Source organism: Elephantulus edwardii, unplaced genomic scaffold (assembly GCF_000299155.1).
Source record: "Elephantulus edwardii isolate Elephantulus edwardi_28Jun2011 unplaced genomic scaffold, EleEdw1.0 scaffold00048, whole genome shotgun sequence".
Lineage (NCBI taxonomy): Eukaryota > Metazoa > Chordata > Mammalia > Macroscelidea > Macroscelididae > Elephantulus > Elephantulus edwardii.
In genome coordinates, this window is record NW_006399798.1 from 13,924,363 (window position 1) to 13,937,271 (window position 12,909).

At 50.3% G+C, this 12,909-nt stretch overlaps 1 pseudogene; it reads left to right on the forward strand.

Moving 5' to 3' along the window:
• The first annotated feature begins 11,105 nt into the window (after positions 1–11,105).
• Positions 11,106–11,405, forward strand: LOC102865253 (annotated as a pseudogene).
• Positions 11,406–12,909: the final 1,504 nt, after the last annotated feature.

The window sequence follows — 12,909 nt, forward strand, 5'->3', positions numbered from 1 at the left end:
GAGAGAGGAGAGAGGAGAGAGGAGAGAGGAGAGAGAGAGACACTCAACAAATACCACAAGGAAGACCCTTCTGAACGGCCAGTCGACCCTTGCTGAGTCCTCGACTGCTGTAATAGTTCACGCTTGTTGTCAGCTTGGCTAGGCCACGGTCCTCAGGGCTGGGCAGGTATTTTGTAATCAGCCTTCATTTTGAAATCGATATGAGAAACCAATCCATGGGAGGTGGCATGTCCCTGAGGGCTGTGACTTGCATCCAATGCAATCCGGATGTTCTGGGAAAGCTCACCTTCTATGGGTCCTGCACATGTCTCCTGGCCTGACTTTGGGCTCCTAGGGAGACCTTTGACATGCCATGGTCTGTAAAGTATGGATTCACTAGTGGCTGGAACCCTCCAGCCCCTGGGCCCACAGCCTGCCCCCTACCCCTGACCTGCAGACTGTAGAGTTCATTGTCCTCAAGCAGGTGAATTAGGAATAGCTTTGGATCTGCTCTGCCATGGTCAAGTGCCTTCTTGCAGTCACTGTGTCAATTGGCGAGCCCAGCAGAGATGGTGAGAATGGGGCAGGGTGGAACAAGGTCCGATCTGTTATTCACAGGGTCGCTAGGTGTCACAGTTGACTCGACGTACCTAACAACAACATTCAGTCTGCTGCCCACAGATCTGAGACTTGACCGGCCCCACAATGTGAGTCATCTCTTTGAAGTTAATTTTTCATTGTTGTTGTTGTTAGGTGCCATTGAGTATGACTCATAGTGACTCTATGAACAACAGATCTGAACCCTGTGAGATTGTTCTCTACACATATGTTCCTCTACATGCATGTTTAGTTCATCCTGGACATGTTGAAGCCAGGCTGCTCCTTGGAGGTAAGGATTTTGAAGCTTCATCTCACATACTTTGGACATGTTGCAAGGGGAGATCAGTCCTTGGAGAGGGACATCATGCTTGGGAGGGTGGAGGAACAGCACAGGAGGGGAAGATCCTCTATGAGATGGATTGGTTCAGTGACTGAGATAATCAGGGTAGATGTGTCAGAAACGAAGATTGTCATAGGATAGAGCAGGGTTTAGGGCGACTCGACAGTACAGAACATGTTTATATATGACTCACTGCTTTACCTGAAACAGGTGTTCCTCGGCAGGAGTAGGTAGAATGTTAGTTGCTATCTGTGTCACTGAAGGCTTTCTTCCTTCTCTGTTGTTAGCTGTAGTCCAGTGGGTCCCTGACTCACGGTGACCCCATGCACGATGGAACAAAACAGGCCACCAGGCTGTAATCCATAGGGTTTTCACTGGCTGATTTCCAGAGGCAGGTAATCAAGCCTTTCTTCCTCCTTCTTAGCCTGGAAATGTCTCTGAAACTGTCTCCCATCACACCAACCCAGGAGCCCCCAGTGACAGACGGGTGGTGACTATGCGTGAGAGGCACTGGCTGGCATTCAAACCAGGGTCTCCAGCAAGAAAGGCGAGAATTTCACCACTGAAGCACTGTAGCCCTCTGCATCTTCCCAATGACCTCCTCCCCCCACACACACCCCTTAGAATGGGGCGGTGGGGTGAGCTGGACTTTGACCTCCCTTAATCTCTGAGCCCACTTATGGGTAAGACTCCAACAAGGAAAGAAAGGTCTCTTCAGCAGCCTTTTGGCCAAGAGGACTGTGAGGCAGCAGGGCAAGGCGACCTGGAGACAGAGAGCTGGAAGTCCTTGGGTTTCCTGAGCTGCTCACTCCATCACCTGACCCTGGCTCCCTGTGGACCCCCTGCGGCCAAGCATCCTCTGAGAGAGCCTTGAAAACAGCTGAAACAACAAGAAGGCCGCCAGACCTTGCTGGCAGAGGGCTCTGTTGGTTTTCCAGGGACAAAAGCTTCTGATGAGCCCAGGCCAAAAGAGACAAAGGTGTGTGTGTGTGTGTGTGTGTGTGTGTGTGTGTGTGTGTGTGCAGAGTGCACTGTTACACGATGAAATCAGGGCATGCTCAGAGGGCTGGCTGTGGGGCCAGACATCACGCTGGCACTGCCAGGCCCGGGGCCCTGGGCACCAGCTGCCTGAGGGCAGTCTGCAATGACAGCTGAGCTGGGCACAGCCACATTCAGTCCTTCATCTCCTGAAGGTACACGAGCAACTAGGCACTGGGCACATCACAGAGAATGAAACAGACAAATGCCCTGCGTTGCTTTCTTCTGGGGCAAACAATGAAGAAAACATAGGTGCTTCAGAGGAAAACAAAGCAGGAAGTAGACCCAGCCTGCAGGACAGGGCGGTGCAAAGCGAAAGAGAGGACCTTTTAACAGGTAGTGTTTGTCTAAGGCTCCACGGGAGGTAGCAGGTCAGCCAGGCGGCCCTCTGGCCCTCTGGGAAACATCCATCCGGCAGGGTGACCGGCAAGTGTGGCAGGTCAACCAGGAAGCCACTGGTTGTGAAGGCAGCGGCTGCACAAGGTCAAACATGAGAGGAGGCAGAAAGGAAATGGAAGCGGGCTGTCTGAGTTATCTAGGGCTGTGAGGACCAAAATACTTCGGCTGAGGGCTTCGACAAACACATTTCTTTCCTCATAGTTAAAAAAACTTAAACCCACTGCCATGGAGCTGGTTCTGCCTCCATCAAATTTCTGAGGCTACAAACCTCTCTGGGAAGAGACTGACTGCCCACCTCTCTCCTGCAGAGCAGCTGGTGGATTGGAACTGCTGACCTTTCTCATACCTTACACACAATGCTGCTAGGGCACCAGGTCCAGGGGAAGGCTTTCTCTCTCTGCTGGCCTTTGCCTCTTCACCCTGTTTCCTGGTCTTTGGAAATCTCCCCATGGCTGGCATCTGTCTCTCCCCATTTCTGTCTGCTAGCCTGCTTGTTTAATCTCTTTTCTATTTCAGAAGAGAAAGACTCAATATACATCCTACCCCAGTCGTGCCTCATGGGCGTGGGCAAGGCAACCCATTCCCAAATGGATAATCCCAGTAAGCGGGCTCAGAGGGAAGGACTTACGACATGAATTTTGGGAGGATACCATTCAATCCACAGTAGGGGTGGGGGAGTCAGCCAGATTTTTACTAAGTCAGACTGTACCCCAGAGGTGGGTTTGACTAAGTAGGAAACCTAACTGACAGCGTAATGGAATCCCTCTTGCCGCTTGGTGAAGCACTGCTACTGGGTAAACTTACTACTCAGTAAACCCCCTGCTGGGCAGCAAGGGGAGCTCCCCAGAGCATGCTGCATCCATACAGGTGAGTCCAAGTATATACACAGATGAGGCCAGGTATGTACAGGTGAGTCCGAGTGTTCACAGGTTGAGTCCAGGTGAGAGGCAGTGCTAGAGTGAGGCAAGCCAAAAGCCTAGGGACCCAGCATTTACGAAAGCAGCACTCCTTCCCAGGGGTGACCGTGGTGCACTTACACAGTCCCAAGAGGGAGTGTGACCTCTTTAAATTTCCCTCCTGGGCTGCCCTGGGGACTTCTGTGGCAGAGTACACAGGGAGCTGTCCTGCAAGCATAAAAATCAAGCTTCTGGTGGTTCGAATCCACCAGTGGTCCCAAATAGAGAAGGACAGGCAGTCTCCTCCTGTGCCATCTAACAGCCTTGAAAGCCCAGTGCACCGTCTACTAGGGGTCCGTTCTCACTTGGCAGGAATGAGAGCTGAGGGTAGCTGGCCTTCTCAAGCTAGTCTAGGATGGGAGCCCTGGGGTGCCGTGTTCAAGCCCTTTAGGATGCTGACCAACAGGCCAGTGGCTACTCTGAGGGGAAAAGGCTGATGCACTCACCCCCTGGGGACATTCTCCCCTGTAGTCGGGGGGTCAGAGAGTCAGAAGGGAGGTGAGCAAGCATGTGGCAGCAGTCTAGGTGGGAGTCCCCGTCTCATTTAGTCTGGACAGATCGTGAGGACAGGCCAATCACTAGAAAAGAACAGCATGTCTAGGAAGGTAAAGCATCAGCAAAGTCGAGGCGAACCCACCATGAGAAGGATTGGCACAAACACACCCAAGGTCAAGGAGATGGTGGGGCACCAGGCAGCGTTGCTGTTGCACATAAGGTCGCCAGAGTGACTCCAAGTAATGCTAAATCTAGACCAGGTCGGCAGGAAAAGCCAGCAGCCTCAGCAGCAGGAACAAAGGGCTATTTCATGTCAAAGTCCAATAAGCCTTCGTGTTGTCACTCCGTTAGCTCTAGACCCCAACATGTCTGTTTGGAGCTGGACCAGTCCAGAAAGGTTGGTTGTTACAGTGTCTCTGGCAGGTTGGTCTTGGCTCCAAAAGAGGTTAGAGAAAATTTCTTTGTGAGATCTTGTGGCCTAGTGGGTAAGGAGTTACATTGCCAGCCCAAGAGTAGGAGGTTCGATTCCACCAGCTGTTCAGTGGGAGAAACATGAGCAAGCTACTATCACGCAATTTGTTGTCATTAAGTGTCTTCAGGTCAAGTACAAGTCATAGTGGCATGACCCTATGAACAACAGATCTGCACCCTTTCCTGTCCAGCACCCTTTCCTGTCCTACACCCTTTCCTGTCCTGCCCCGACCTTACCATCCCAACACGTGTGTGCCCATTGCTGCAGACCCTGTATCAATGCATCTCATTCAAAGTCATCTTCTTTTTTGCTGACCCTCCACCTTTGTAAGCATGATCTCTTTCTCTGAGGAACCACCTCTCCTGATAATATTCCCAAAGAATCTCAAACAAAGTGTCGCCGTCCTTGTCTCCGCCATGCGGCCTACAGCCTCTGAAAAACCCCTTCTGGGTCAGCGATGTGTGATTTCCAACATCACAGCAGAACGTCCTTACTCAAAATGCCATCTGGACAAGAAGAGCAAGTCCACGCAGATGCCACGCAGAGAACTGACAAGCTGTGGGGGATGGTAAGCAGCAAATGCCACGCAGAGAACTGACAAACTGTGGGGGATGGTAAGCAGCAAATGCCACGCAGAGAACTGACAAGCTGTGGGGGATGGTAAGCAGCAGATGCCACGCAGAGAACTGACAAGCTGCAGGGGATGGCAAGTAGCGGAGGCACAGGCTGACTCTGGACTTGGCTTTCACGTGGGTCCAGCTCATCTCAACCTCAGATGTTAGAGTTTGGCGCTACTCTATGTGGCTTCAGGTTTTCGTACATTTTTTTGTTTGGTTTTTGTTTGTTGTAGGTTGGTTTGATTTGGTTTTTGTTTGTGTGTTTTGGTTTTTTTAAAGTTGGGTTTAAGTGAAAGTAAAAGAACAAAATGGTTTTCCTTTACTCTAAGTATTAATTGTCCTGACCCTGATTACAGCCCCCACCTCATTACAGCTGTATTTCTCACAGAAGCTGGTTGCCAATTCTTTCTCTTCCAGAGCTGGGTAGATTTGAACCACCAAACTTTTGGTAGGTTTCAGTGCCAGCAGCCCAATGCTTACCTAACGTGGCTCCTCTGGCTAACAGAAACGCATTTTAAACTTTCAGTTTCTTTTTGTTTTGAGACTTCAAATCAGACTCTGACAGGGAAGGACTTGTGTGATCTGGATGACACTAGAAAAGCCCTCCTGAGGGGCAGATGGCATCCTGCGTGCCATCAACCAGGAGCCACCACCAGGGCGGTCACAGAATGAAGCCGTGTGGCAGGAGCTGATTTGAGAGAACAGTAGTGGTGTCAGGAGGACATCTGCGGAAATGATGTTGGGGTTGGCCCTCGAGACGGGCTCCAAAAAGCAGAGTGGCGAGCCCCGGCATCCTCTCTCTACCGCACTGTCCCGTTAGTACTCTAGTTGCCCTAACAGAGATAGCTCAGTGGACAGCTTTCACCACAGAAACGTGTCCTCTCTCTCAGTTTAAGAGGCCAGAAGCCCACACTCCAGGTGAAGTCCCACTTTAAGGGAGGGCCAACTCTCTCTATCAGTTCTGCAGGAAAGTTCTGGTTTCCTTCAGCATCTAGAGGCTTATGGTTCCTTAGGGATACTCAAGTGTCCTGGCCTTTGCTGGTGTCAAGGAAAAACTGGACCTGAGAGCTGAGCCCAACAGGAAGCACTCCACTCCACTCCTGGCGAGTCCTCTGGATGGCACTGAGGGGCCTCCCCTCATGGCTGGTAAGAAGATGTTCCAAGTCACACACTAGTGGAAGCTGGCTGTGATTAAGGAGTGTTACACTCCACCTTAAATCTTCCTACAACTACTTACCATCATTAACACAGCTTCCACACTGCGCAGGCCAAGTTTAAGATAGGGCTCGAGGTCAACTACCTGAAATCAGCTGAAAGCCTGTTGGTCAAATTAGTGAGGACGTCTCACAAAGCTGTATTTACTTATTGTTGGTTTGTCTGGTTTTTTTTTAACCATTTTCTCGTTCACCAGGAGCCCTGGTGGCACAGGAGTTGAGTGCTAACTGAAATGTCAGAGCTTCAAATCCACCAGCAGTTCCTCAGGAGAAGGACAAGGCAGTCTGCGTCCCGACAGATCAGACAGGGAAACCCTGAGGGGCCACTCCCCTGCCACGGCAGGGACCCTGAGTCAGGACCCTCTGGACAATGACAGCAGCTTTGGATTCAACATGTCATCTGTTAAACAGGGTAACTTGTTGTTATATCGTTTTGACAAATAATAACTTAAGACAACATACAAATGCTGAGAAAGTCCAAGTATTTACTCAACACTCAAATTCAGCAATTATCAATGTACACTTGGACGTGTTTCATCTCATTCCTTTTGACTTCTCTGCCCACCTGGCTCTACATACATGACATTATTTTTAAGCAAACCTCAGACATCATGTCATTTTATGTGTGTGTTGTTGTTGTGTGCCACTGAGTTGGAACCAACCTATAGCTGCCCCTCCAGCAGGTTTTCAGAGGCAGATAACTGCAAGGGAGGAGGTTCCCCATCTTTCTCCCGCAGAACAACAGGTGGTGATTTCGAACCATGTGTCTTTGAGAAGCAGTGCAGACTCTTATCACTAGGCTACCGGAGCTCCACATAAATTTTCATGCAGTTTTTAAAAACATTCTTTTAAAAAGTATAACTACAAAAAAAAAAAGTATAACTACAGTCGCATTGTAAAAACTCACTGCCTTTGAGTCAACTGATGCACCACTGACCCCCGCCCCCCAGGTTTTCAGAGACAATACATCCCAAGGAAGGAAAACACCCATCTTTCTCCCTCAAAGTCACCGGTGGATTCGAACAGTTCATCTTCGGGTTGGAAGCACAACTCCCTAACCACTAGGTCACCAGGGCTCTCCTTCTATCCTCCCTAGTCACTGTCCAACTTTCTGATGCATAACAAGTGATTGCAAAAACCATGGCCTGTATTAGGCGCACCTTAGTCTCCAGAGAGACACCGTTGCTCCTGAGTACTTTAGAGAGGTCCCTAACAGCAGACTTTCCCATCGCAATACGTTTTTTGATTTCCTGGCTACTGGTGCCAAGAGTGTTGACTGTGGAGCTGAGCAAACTGAAGCTGTGAACAATCTCAATCTCTTCACCATTCATCCTGATGCTACCAATTGGTCCAGTGGTGAGAATTTTTGTCTTCTGGACATTGAGCCTCAGTCCATATTGAAGGCTGCAGTCCTTGGCCCTCTGCAGTAAGTGCATGAGGTCCTCCTCAGTTTCAGCAAGCAGGGTTGTGTCATCTGCATAAATATGGTAGTCTTTATTTTTTTCCAATTTGTCCTTGCTCCTAGACTTGTCCTGTCTCTTGATGACCGTGGCAATGGGGTCAGGTGTCTCAGAGACGGTGAGTGAGCTCAGGGCAGAGCAGGGTTCAGAGCCATTGTTCACGGGGCTGCTATGAGTGTAGCAGACTTGATAGCACATGAGAACAACAAAAACACCGCCCCAGAGGCAGCACTTCTGTGGCAGCTCGAATTCATCAGTGGCTCTGCAGCAGAAAGTTGAGTGATTTCCTCCTGTGTGATTTACAGCCTCAGGAACTCAGTGGAGGGTCCGCCACCAGCCGGTGCCACCTGACAGCAGTCAGCGATTTGAGTTCTTGGGTGGAGATAAAGAGGCTGGGCTGTCACACCAAAACTTGCAAGTCTGCGTCCATCTGAAGGCCCCTCAAAAGACAGGCTTGTTTCTGAAAAACCAGCCATTGGAAACCCTTTAGAGCACAGGGGGTGTCACCAGGAGTCACGGTCAACTTGAGGACACCTGGTTAACATCAAGGGTCACCTGCATTTATATGGGAACCTGTGATGGTGAGGCTCAGGCAGGGCAAGGGCAGAGGTAAGAGTGAAATCAAAATATGAAAGAAAAAAGCATCGCGGTGATGGATTACTCGGCAAATTTGCCCCTTGGGGAGTAGATTTGGGGGAATGTGTTGAGCTGTTGCCAGAAGCAGCATCTGCCCAGGGTTCTGCACTGTCATTCCCTGGCTGTGTGATCCTGGGCCAGTTACTCACCCTCTCTATGCTCAGTGTTCTCCCCTACTGACAGCAGAGGGATGTCAACTCCTGGAATCCAACAATCCGGTGCCAGGAGAGGCTGTGTGCCTTCTCTCTCTGTCTCTCTTCCCCCTCCCCCCACTCCTCTCTCCCTCTCTCCCTCCCCTTTCCTCTCTCTCCCCCCTCTTTCTCTTTCTCCCCCTTTCTCTCTCCCCCCCTTCTTTCTTTCTCTCTCCCCTCCTCTTTCTCTCTCTCTCCCCCCTTTCTTCCTCTCTCTCTCTCTCCTCTCCTCTCCCCTCTCTCTCCTCTCTTTGTCTCTCCCCCCTTTCTCTCTTTCCCCCTTTCTTCCTCTCTCTCTCTGCTGTTGGCTATGCTCCATCACACATCTCAACTGTCTAGGGGAATAAAACAACCACAGACAGGAGAGCACTCGAGAAAGCATTATCCCAGCACAAGCATCACTACAATTAATACTAAAGACACAAACAAACAAAAGCCTCTTCTGAGTGGAGACGGGGAAAGCCAGGCTCCTCACATCCCTCAGACGAGTCTTTGCCAGAAGCGCGCTTCAACAGGCTCTGCTGCCTGCATTTCACGTCCAGAGGAAGCAGAAGTGGTGAACAGCACTGCCGTTAGGACACAGGGAGAATGAGTCATTTCAGCTTGCATTTCAAAGCTCCCATCTACGGCTCCTGCCACACCATGCCTTGCCCGCCTCTCCTGTCTGGACAAAACCTGGGGCAGGTGCCCTTGGCTCCCTGGGAGAGCAAGACTCTGCTGGGGGCTGGCACGCTCCCTGCAGGACGCCGCTGACCAGAAAATCTGGTTTAGGACAATATAATCTGTAGGAGGTTGAGTGTAGGGTGGGGGTGAGGAGATTCCCCTTTGCTGTTGCCATTTAAAAATGGAAATGAAACTTCACTACCAGAGACTTCAAATCTAGGAGGTAAACTCCATTAGGGAAGCCAAGTTTGGCTGTTTTTTCCACTGCATGATCCTGGTGCCAAGGTCCTTGGTAGTTACGTAGTGGGCTGCTAACTGCAACATCAGAAGTTCAAATCTACCAGTCACTCCACAAAAGAAAGTTCTATCAGTCTGCTTTCTTAAAGAAACTTTCAGAAACTCTGCAGGGCAGCTCTGCTCTGTCTTGTAAGGCTGCTTTGAGTTAGAGTTTACTCCATTTCTACAGAAAAGAAAACAAACCAAATCCATTGCTGTTGAGTTAGTTTCAACTTGGAATTTCTCCCAAAGGGTGCTTCTGGTGGCCTAGTGGTAAGAAGCTGCACTGCAATCTCAAGGCATGAGGTTCAAATCCACCAGCGGGAGAAGAATGGGCAGTCTCCTCCTGTGCAGTTTACGGCCTCTGAAAACGCGCTGGAGGGTCAGCCATGGAAAACGCGCTGGAGGGTCAGCCATGGGTCGGTTCAACTGAACAGCACACAACAACAAACGCCCTTCCATCAGATTTCAGAGGCTGTAAATCTTTACAGGAGGAGACTGCCCATGATGCAGCTGCTGGATTCAAACCGCCGACCTTTACCTTAGCAACCCATGTTCAGCTCTACACCACAGAACTCGTGAATGCCTCTCGGTTTGGATTTTTTGCTAATCTAGTACCAAGCACATTAGGAATAAAATGAAAAGGGGAAAATTCATTGCCACAATTTCTGCACACGGCACCCCAGGAATGCCACAATGAACTGTGCTCCATAGAATTTTCTGCTGATGGTTTTTGGGAAGCCCATTACTCGGCCTTTCCTTTGAGGCATCTCTAGGAGGATTCAAACCTTCAACCTTTCAGAGAGCCGCAAAGCCTACCGTAAGTATTTGCCAAATAGAAGTCTCTGGAGCGAGCACAGCCTCGCAGGCACCCGCCTGCTCTCTCACGAGCCCAGCTTCATCTCATCAGTCAGCACCCTAACCTCAGATGAACTTCCCCTTCTCCTGAGAAGCTCACTTGCATGTCTCACTAGTAAAACTGCACTTGTCGAGATGCTGTGTCAGGGATCGTCACACCTGGCTCCTGTTTTGTGAACGTGACAGTAAACATACTACGAGAAGGGCCCCCATTCTCTTGGGGGCTACTGGGTTCATTCCTGCTCTGCGCGAGCCATGGACGGGGTGGGTGACAGATGGAATGGGAAGGGGAAGGGGGCCACCTCCATTCTCCCAACCACAGCAGGGAGCAGTCCCTCCTCGCCTCCTGCCCACAGCCTGGCCCCAGAGCCCCAGCTTCCATGTCATCACCTTGTTTGCTGACACCAGCCAATCCTGGCCCATGACAGCTCCATGCACAACAGAATAAAACACCAGTCACTTGTTGTACTCCATTCCCGTGGCCGCTGAGCTCCAGCCACTGCTGTCCATGGGGTTTTCACTGGCAGATTTTCAGTAGCTCTCCAGGCCTTTCTTCCTAATTCATCTTCCTCTGGCAACTCTGCAGAACCCGATTCAGACTCACAGCAGCACCTTACCGTCCATGACAGCTGGTGTGTCTGCACGTGGTGCCCTGGCCCGGACCGGGTCTCCCTCCTGAAAAGTGAGCGTTTTACCACCGCACCATCCACGGCACCACTGCTGACGTTCTCACAATCCAGGAACGCACAACTGCACGCCCTGAAGGAGTTAAATGGAAGCTTAACTTTGCATATTGTTCCCGGAACAGGAACCCAGGCAGGTGATGGCCAGGTGGCACGTGTTTAGACAAGGTGTGGAGAGTCAGCATCTCTCCCTGGACAAGAAGCAAAGTAGAGGCTTCTGTAGTGGAAATGGCGGCTGCTGCTGCAATTCATGGGAGCCAGGTAAAACTAGCTTTGCAGGAGATTCACATCCACTTATGTCAACGCTCAGTCGGAAGCCAGGGCGTCAGGGACTTCATGGAGAAAAAGTACGTGGAGCTGAAACAGGCGAATCCTGACCTACCCATCCTAATCCGTGAGTCCTCCGGTGTACAACCTAAGCTCTGGGCCCGCTATGCATTTGGCCAAGAGAAGAATGTCTCTTTGAACAACTTCAGTGCTGATCAATTAACCAGAGCAGTGGAGAACGTGCTACATGGCAAAGTGTGAAACCTCAACTGATATTTAAAAGGAGCAGTCCAAGCCAGGGCTCTGCCAAACTGAGTACAGCATGGCAAAACATGTTATTCTGTTCTCTATAAAGCTTGTACTAGAAAATGGGATCCCAGAAGAAAAAAAAAAAAGAAGCAGCAGCAAAGTAGAGATCGGGTTGGGTTCCTTGGATCTTGGGGAACAAACATAGAGGGTGTGTGTGTGGGGGGGGTCCTCTGAACAGCACAAGCTTCGAATCGCTCTCTCCAGCATTCCCAGTCCCACCTGGTGACTCACCCGCCATGTTGTAAAAGTTTAATATGACCTACATTTATTCCTAAAAGTAGCATCATTTAAATGCTTGTGCTCTGAAATGATTTTTTTTTTCAATACCAGCTTTATCAACAGATGTGAGATGGTTCATAGAGGCCTCCCCAATATGAGGGTCTCTCTTTTTGAATTGTGAGGGGGTGACAAAACTCTGAGATGCAGACTGTGCGGCGTGGGAACAGAATTCAGTACTGAAATAAAATACAACATGCTACCCTGGTAAGTGCCCTGTACGCCCAGTGAGAAGCCCCCAGCACAGCCCTGAGTGATGGAAGTCAGGTCACAAAAGGCCACAGCACCGCCTGGCGGGAGGGGCCCTTTCTGCTCGCAGTCACGCCAGTTCCTGCCCACCTGTCTCTGCTCACAGTCATGCCAGTCCTTGACCACCTGTCTCACTCCCAAGGTGCTAGCCCACCTGACCCTCTGAGCTCAATCATTCACCCCATGGCCCTTCTCAAGCCTCTCCAGCCTGTCAAAGAAGCACTGCTCTCCACCCTTCTGCTTTCTGGTAAAGTAACAGCCAAGCATACCAGAGACTTGAGAACCTTAGCTGCAAGATCAGGCCAGTGGACTGCGGAGTCAATGTGGGGTTACCCGACCAGCCAGGTAATCTGGAGTCAACAGCCTCACATTTTGCCATGACATCAGAGGTTCTGCTTCCAGGTGGCTGGAGTCTGTCTCTCCTCCAGCCCCACAGCACCTTCCCACAGTATCAAAGCCCCCCTTCAAACAGACATTCTTTAAGTGGGACTCACCACTCACGAATGGAGGAATAAAAACCTCTGTGGTGAACCAATCCCTACAGGTGTCACCACATCTTTGAAACTGTCCACTGATGAAGACTTGCTTCCTGGGTAATGGAGGCCTACAGGGAGGAGGGGTGGCAGCCTCGCTCAGAAGGCAAAGCGGCTTCGAATCTCCACCCACCGAGTAACACCCAGTCACAGGAGCTGTGGGAGGAGAGGTGGGAATCCACGGAGGAAGGTTTCAGCCCTGGCTGGGACTTTTGCTGGCTGAAACATTCATTAGAATCAATTTAAAATTAAAACAACCACCACCACCACCTACAATGCAGTTAAATCTCACACTATGAAATCTAATAGTAATAGAGAGTGTAATGGGTTCAAATTGGTGACTACCTTAGTAGGTAGTGGCAGTGAGAGTGCTGTTTTGAGAGGAGGCCAAAATAAAA